Genomic DNA, 8,364 nt, shown 5'->3' with positions numbered 1-8,364 from the left:
AGGTGATCTCATTGAAACCTACAAAATACTTAAAGGGATAGACAGGGCAGATGCAGGTAAGATGTGTCCCCTAGTTGGGGAGTCTAGAACCAGGGGACACAATTTCAAAATAAGGGGGAAGCCACTTAGGACAGAGATGAGGAAAGATTTCTTTACTCAGAGGGTTGTGAATCTTTGGAATTCTCTACCCCAGAGGGCTGTGGAAGCTCAGTCAATGAGTATGTTTAAAGTAGAGATTGACAGATTTCTAAATACCAATGACATAAAGGGATATGGGGATAGTGTGGGAGAAAGTTATTGAAATGGATGATCAGCCATGATCGTATTGAATGTTGGAGCAGGCTCGTTGGGCTGAATGGCCTACTCCTGCTCCTATGTTCCTAACCAGGTCAATAAATTGCCTTCAATTCCATGAGCTTCAACTTTAGCCAGGTCTTTTATGAGGGACATTATCAGATGCCTCTGGAAGTCCATATAAATAACATGCATAGACATTCCATTATCCATGACTTTCACCACCTTTGATATCATTGAAGAACATTGCAAGGTCCACACAGGTAACAGCCCAGGACACTGCTTAAAGCAGGAAATCTATGTATTGCTGGAAGTTAGAGCTACATAAAAGAATTCTCCCCCTCCCTCCATATTCCTTCTTTATGTCCCTCTTTATTGATGAAATGAAAGTTTGAATTCAGTAAACCAGTATTTATGCAAATTAGGCACAGCATGTTTAAGAAATTGCAATCATGAAAACATACCAATTTTTAATGTAACTCATTCTGATGCCATAAAAACACAAAGATACCGAAAATACAGTGTGAATAAAGAGATTTTTTAAAAATGCTTTAAAATAACGTCCATACCTTTGGGACTTACTACTGTTAAAATTTTAGACCTAACCTGTTCAGAACTTTTTTGTATTCGTTCATGGGATGTGGGCGTGGCTGGCTAGGCCAGCGTTTATTGACAAAAATGCAAGAAATTCACGTGAGCTGCTTCTTTGCATAGGTGCAAAGTGATGGTAATGAGTGGGAGAGACTTTCACTGGAGATCTCCAGAATTAATGTAACATGAAAAAGGGAGGAAAATTGGGTCTTGGATCTTTCTGTCCGATCGTTTGCGCTGCAAGTCGGCATTACACAGCACATACATCGTTGTTTCGGTGCCAGTTTCTAGGAAGTTCCAGACCAGTACTGAGGCGGTCTGTAAATCCCCCACCACACACTGAGAACAGTTGAGACCAGCGAACTGAGCATAAATTTGGGAACCGAACCTATGACCCTTCAGGTCTTAACCATGTGGTGCGGTTGGTCACTTTACTAATGGGGCAGCCTTGCTTACGCATTTTTAAAAAAGTAACTCCAATGTCTCGTTCATGAGCTGCTATCTGTATGTAAAGTGCTCAACGAACTTCCGGATAATTTTCTGACTTTGCGTTGTAATGGCAGGGGTTTGGAACCTTGCTCCTGGGAATTCTGGCTGAAATGCTGCGGGCGATTACCCAGTTTGTCGCCCATTGAAATGAATGGACAGATCATCGGGCAGGTTCATTTATTCTTCCATTCACTGCCCAGGGAGTCAACAGCCGCAGAATAAGGTTTGCGGAACCTTTAAATTTTCATAATTACCCAGAAGTCGAATTGGACAAGCTAGCAGTTATTTTTAAAAAAATTAGCTCTCAAATGGTTGAGTGACTGAACACAGGTTTCTTTCAGTCCATGGGACGGGGTGTGAATGACACCATTGTCAAACGATTGGGAATTTCCAAAACGTCAGACTTCGAGGGCCAGAAGCACAGAGGAGTTTTTTTTCAGACGTAATATGAGAAGTACGTGTTAATGTTTGTTGGTTATCAGAGCAGGGAGGAGGTCCAGAAGTCACATCAAAGGTCCTGGTTTATTTCAGATATTGTTCCAATTGAATCGATCCTGGACAATGATTAAAGGGAAATGGTTGTAAATTACAGATAATTCAACACTGCCGGGGCCACGTTGTTCAGGTTTCCTAATTGCCCTAGATAAAAAGGTAAGGTTTTATTTACGTTTTAATGTGTGTGTGTGTATAAACATACCTTATGAAGAGCACACTTATTTACACCCAAAGAAGCACCCTTTCCACCAAAAAGTCAGTTTGATCTCTGGAAAGTCAACCGATGGAGGAAGAGCCAGTTCATCCGCATATAATTGAAGACAATGTTCGTTGTTTAGTTCAAACTTTAAATCACTGGGTAGATTAAGCATTGATTTCTGAGTGAATCCAATCGTTAACTATTCATGTTTTAAGAGAAAGCCCCAGCTTTTCGTGTCTGATGGTTTTAAAACGAGCCTTAACTTCCTGGTAGGTGGTGCAGTTCTCAGAATCTGAGAGTGTGCAATTATATTCTAATTATTTTCAAATGTTTCTGTCTGGGATTTTCATGCCACTATTTACTGCAATCCCCTACAAGTATGGTTTTGGCTTCCAAGAGCCAGGACCGGCTACTCAAAGGACAGTGGTGGGAAACATGTTTTATTAGTGTACAACTATATACCGAATTTTAGAGCAAGTCAACAAAATCTGAAGGCAGGTGGAAATTTGAGGAGCTCAGGGATCCGCTGGGATTCTTTCACAGGCCTCCCGTCGTTCATAAAGTCCAGTTTGAAAATATATTAAAATGTACGTGAACTCGAAGACAGGAGAGCAGCAAGAGTACAAACAGATGTAGTGTAACATGATTGATATTTGTGGTTTTATAGAAAACTCCAGCACAGCATGATTGGAAAGGTCAACTGAAAGGGATGTGTGAATCAGCTCAGGCGTAGGTTATCTCTATAAGCAACAATCGCTTTGATGAAATTTCTTTTCATTTTTGAGGTGATGCTTATGAAAATGTCCTGGTATCTTTTTTTAAATATTTCTGACTGGTTTATGTTCCTTTACTTTTCTTTCCTTGTCTCTTGAAGGTTCTGATTCTTGCTGGGATATAGTTATACTGGCACTGGCTGCATTCTGGTCTTATCCAAGTGGCTTATCTTCATGCAAGAGCCTAACGAAGCAAATATTCTAACTAAAGCACCACAAGGTATAAAAACTAAGGTGGATTTTATAATTTACCATAAATGTAGAGAGAGAGAAGGACCAGCAGGGAGGGTATTGGTTCAAATTAGGAGCGGGGTAATTAACATTTTTTCAATCATGGTAGCGTAACAATAAGAGTTATAAGAGTATAAACACAGAGCAGGACTAGAAGTATTAATTACAATTGATTGTTTAAACAGTTACATTTAATTTAAATCAAACATAGCATCAAACATCCAAATATTTAATATCCAAATGAATTAATTAAATAGAATAGAGATGGCTGGGCAGGCAATGTGTTGCAGCTGGAGTATGTGGGAGCTGGTGGACACCGGAGCGATCCACAGTGGCCACAACTGCAGCAAGTGTTGGCTGCTCGAGGATCTTCGGCTCAGAGGTAATGAGCTGGAGTCCGAGCTGCGGACACTGCGACACATCAGGGATGGGGACACTGTGTTTCAGGAGACTGTCACACCCCTTAGATTAATTACATCAAATTTGGACTGTAGTCAGGGATAGGAGGGCACGATTACAAGTGAGCCAGGTATAAGGATCCAGAATTTAGCTTTGGAGACGTCTTAGCCAGTGCCCTTATCCAATAGGTACGAGGTTCTTGCTCCCGGTGTGGACAAGGGCACAGACTGCAGGGATGATGAGCGAACTGACCACAGCACCGTAGTTCAGAGTGAAATTCAAGTGGGGGGAAAAAAGAAAAATGTAGTAGTAACATGCGATAGCATAGTTAGGGGAACACATACTGTTCTCTGCAGCAAAGACAGAGTCCCGAAGGCTGTGTTGCCTACCTGGTGCCAAGGTTAAGGACATCTCTTTTGGGCTGGAGAGGAACTTGGAGTGGGAGGGGAAGGATCCAGTTGTCGTGGTCCACGTAGGTACCAATGACATAGATAGAACTAGGAAAGAGGTTCTGCTGAGGGTCTATGAGCAGCTCGAGACTAAATTAAAAAGCAGAACCTCAAAGATAATAATCTCCGGATTACTATCTGAGCCATGTGCAAATTGGCGTAGGATATATAAGATTAGAGAGGTGAATGCGTGACTTAAAGATTGGTGTGGGAGAAATGGGTTCTGCTTCATGGGGCACTGGCACCGGAACTGGGGAAGGAGAGAGCTGTTCCGTTGGGACGGGCTTCATTTGAACCATGCTGGGACCAGTGTCCTGGTGAATTGGATAACTACGATTGTAGATAGGACTTTAAGCTAATTAGTGGGGGGAGAGTTCAATTGAAGGGAAGTTTAAAAAATCAGAAAGAAATGAGAGAGCAGAGGTGCAAGGTAGTGAAGAGGCGAACAGTAATTAAAGTGTGACAGGAAAGGGCAGAAAATATAAGCAGAGGTGTTATGACCAGGTGAGCAATGTGTCTAGGGGTTTCTTGCTATCTTCACCTGGTCTTATTGTAACAGGGTTTAATTTTAAACAGGCTGTGTTTTGAGCTCCCCTTTGTGAATCCTTGTTCACAATATTCCAATTATAAGGCAAAGAAATGAGCACAAACAGGCTTTATTTGGTTTAAAGCAGTAAGATGAAATTTTTTAAACTTAAACTCTAATACGGTTCATGCCTACGGATATATGACATGCTCATGTGATATAAACATGCAAAATAGGGACAGCAAAGAGCAGAAGAAAAGATAAGTAGAACAGTTTGAGGCAATATCTTGTTACTGTTTCTCGAGCTTGCTGTAGTCCTTGATTAAAGATATGGTCTCGCATCTCATTGGAGCCCAATGTTCGTCTTAAACCCTGTTCATGGAGGAAACCTTTTCTCTCTCTGAGTTTACGTGTCTTCGATGAACAGGCAGACAGGAGAGGCTGTAATTCTTGCTTCAGTTCCAGGAAAGATCTTCACTCCATGAACTTTGTCTGTTCTAATCCTTTGTTGGAAGTTCAAATTCAAAACTCCAGCCAGCTAGTCATGTGACTAAAACTGGTTTGGCCAGTTCTGTGTATTGGAAAAGCAACTGCTGGGTCCTCGTTGTTTCAACAATGTCTGGCACTAGGCAAATGTTCTGTTGACGGCACAAATAGAAATAAATGAATATGGCTTGAAAGCTATTACTGGGATGTGGTTGCAGGGTGACCAACTTTGGGAACTCAATATTCAAGGTTATTCGATGTTGCGGAAAAATAGGCAAAAAGGAAAAGGAGCTGGGATAGCATTGTTGATAAAGGAAGGTATCAATGCGGTGGTGAGTAGTAATATAGGTGCAATAGATCGTGATGTGGAATCAGTTTGGCTGGAAATAAGGAATAGCAAGGGGAAGAAGTCATGGGTGGGAGATGTCTATAGGCCCCCAAAGAGTTGCCTCACAGTAGGACAAAGTATAAATCGGGAAATAATAGAGGTGTGTAAGAAGGGCGCTACGGTTGTCCTAGGTGATTTTAATCAGCATGTTAATTGAACAAATCAGATTAGCAGAGGTAACATGGAAGATGAATGTGTAGAGTGCATCAGGGATTGTTATTTAGAGCAATACATTGCAGAACCTACCTGGGAACAGGCTATTTTGGATCTAGTAATGTGTATTGAGGTAGGATTAATTAGAGATATCGTAGTTAAGGATCCTCTAGGGGGTAGCGATCACAGCATGGGAGAATTTCAAATTCAGTTTGAGGGCGAGCAACTCGGGTCTCAAACCAGTGTCCGCAACTTAAACAAGAACAATTACAGAGGTATGAAGAAAGAGTTGTATAAAGCGGGCTGGGAAAATAGACTAAGGGGAAGGTCAGTGGATGAGCAGTGGCAGACATTTTAAGCAGATATTTCATACTGCTCAGCAAAGATTTATCCTGGTCAAAGAGAAGGACTCGATGAGAAGGATGAACCACCCATGGTTAACAAAGGCGGTCAAGGAGAGTATCCAATCAAAAACTAAGCGGCGAAAACTAGTGGTAGGCCAGAGGATTGGGAATTTTTTAGGAACCAGCAGCGGATGACTAAAAAGCTCATAAAGAGGGAGAAAATGGATCATGAAAGTAAATTGGCAAGAAATATGAAAACAAAACAGGCAAAGCTTATATGGGTATATACAAAGAAAGAGAGTAGCTTAAGTGAGCGTGGGACCCTTGGAGGATGCGACTGGAGAATTGATAAAAGGGAACAGGGAAGTGGCAGATAGTTGAAACCAATATTTTGCATCGGTCTTCATGGTGGAGGATACTATAAACATCACACAGGTATCAGATAAGCAAGCAGCTAATGGGAGGAAAGATCTTGCAACAGTCTCTATCACAAGGGACAAAGCATTTGACAAAGTAATGGGACTAAAGGCAGACAAGTCACCAGGACCTGATGGCCTACATTCAAGGGTTTTAAAGGAAGTGGCTACAGAGATAGTGGAGGCATTGGTTGAAATATTCCAGAACTCACTGGATTCCGGGAGGGTCCCAGTGGATTGGAAAATTGCTAATGTGATGCCCCTGTTCAAGAAGGGAGGGAGACAAAAAGCAGGAAACTATAGGTCAGTCAGCCTAACATCGGTCATTGGGAAAATGCTGGAGTCCATTATTAAGGAAGAAATAGCAGGACATTTAGAAAAGTTTAATACTATCAACAGAGTCTACATAGTTTTGTGAAAGGGAAATCATGTTTGACAAATTTGCTAGAGTTCTTTGAGGATATAACAAGCAGAGTTGATAAACCGATAGATGTAGTGTATTTGGATTTCCAGAAGGCATTCGATATGGTGCCACAGAAAAGATTATTGCATAAGATTGCTCACGGTATTGGGGGTAATGTATTGGCATGGATTGAGGATTGGTTAACACACAGAAGACAGAGAATCAGGATTAATGGATCTTTTTCAAGTTGGAAAGTTGTAACTAGTGGAGTGCCACAAGTATCAGTCCCAAGGGCCTCAATTATTTACTAACTATATTAATGACTTGGAGGAGGGGGCAGAGTCTAATATACCCAAATTTGCTGACAATACAAAAATAGGTGGGATGGCATGTTGTGATGAGGACATAAGGAATCTGCAAGGGGATACAGATAGGTTGAGTGAGCGGGTAAAAACTTGACAGATGTTGTTGATATAAGTGCGAGGTCATGCACTTTGGCACCTTCCAGGAGCAGAGCGGAGCAGACCTGTGGGGAGAACGCCGAGCAAGAGAAGAGGATAAATTGAGCCCAAGGATCGAGGCCCAGTCCCTTACCTTCCGGGAGTGGAGCAGAGAGGAGCAGACCTGTGTGAGAGCAGTCCAGGAGCGCCGGAGTTTGAAAAAAAACAGTCATGACATCACAGGAAAGCTGCAAGGTGATTGGTTTGTGAGTAACAGCTGTTAGTGCCCGGAAATACCTTAAAAAAAAATTAGGTTTAAAAAAAGAACTTTCCCCTATCATATAAGTGATAAGGTTAGTACGACTAAAGTTTTTTTTTAAATTAGTGTAATTTATTAAGGACTTTAGATTGTAGTGGGTAGTGTTTGGAGTAGAACAAGGCCCCTAATGTAAATAGTTTTTTAAATTAAAGGGAGTAACTAAGTAATCTAAAAGTAAGTCATGACAGGAGAGCTCGCACAAGTGATATGCTCCTCCTGCGCTATGTGGGAAATCAGGGACGCTTCCAGTGTCCCTGACGACCATGTGTGCAGGAAGTGTATTCATCTGTAGCTACTGGCTACCTGCATTATGGAGCTGGAGCTGCAGGTGGATTCACTGTGGAGCATCCACGATGCTGAGGATGTCGTGGATAGCATGTTTAGCGAGGTGGTCACATGGCAGGTAATGGCTGCACAGGCAGAAAAGGGATGGGTGAGCACCAGACGGAGTAGTAGGTGCAGGCAGGTAGTGCAGGAGTCACCTGTGGCCACCCCTTCCCAAACACACACATCACTTTGAATACTGTTGGGGATGATGGCCTCGCAGGGGAAAGCAGCAACAGCCAAGTTCGTGGCACCACGGGTGGCTCTGCTGTACAGCAGGGGGGAGAAAGACTGGGAAAGTCATAGTGATAAGAGATTCAATTGTAAAGGGGACAGACAGGTGTTACTGTGGCCGCAAACGAGACTTCAGGATGGTATGTTGCCTCCCCGGTGCTAGGGTCAAGGATGTCTCAGAGCGGCTGCAGGACATTCTGAAGGGGGAGGGTGAACAGCCAGTGGTCGTGGTACATGTCGGTACGAACAACATAGGTAGAAAAAGGGATGAGATCCTGCAAGATGAATTTAAGGAGTTAGGAGCTAAATTAAAAAGCAGGACCTCAAAGATAGTAATCTCAGGATTACTTCCTGTGCCACGTGTTAGTGAGTATAGGAATAGGAGAATAGACCAGATGAATGCATGGCTGG

General features: G+C 42.4%; 1 long non-coding RNA gene across 1 annotated transcript; it reads left to right on the top strand.

The window, feature by feature from the left end:
• Positions 1–1,755: 1,755 nt before the first annotated feature.
• On the top strand, positions 1,756–7,325 carry LOC137374597 (uncharacterized). Its single transcript, XR_010975856.1, has 3 exons — positions 1,756–2,025; positions 2,943–3,061; positions 7,145–7,325. It is a non-coding gene; the product is annotated as an uncharacterized lncRNA (long non-coding RNA).
• Positions 7,326–8,364: the final 1,039 nt, after the last annotated feature.

The sequence above is a fragment of the Heterodontus francisci genome, chromosome 10, assembly GCF_036365525.1.
Source record: "Heterodontus francisci isolate sHetFra1 chromosome 10, sHetFra1.hap1, whole genome shotgun sequence".
NCBI classification, from domain to species: domain Eukaryota; kingdom Metazoa; phylum Chordata; class Chondrichthyes; order Heterodontiformes; family Heterodontidae; genus Heterodontus; species Heterodontus francisci.
This window is presented reverse-complemented; position numbering and strand designations above follow the sequence as displayed.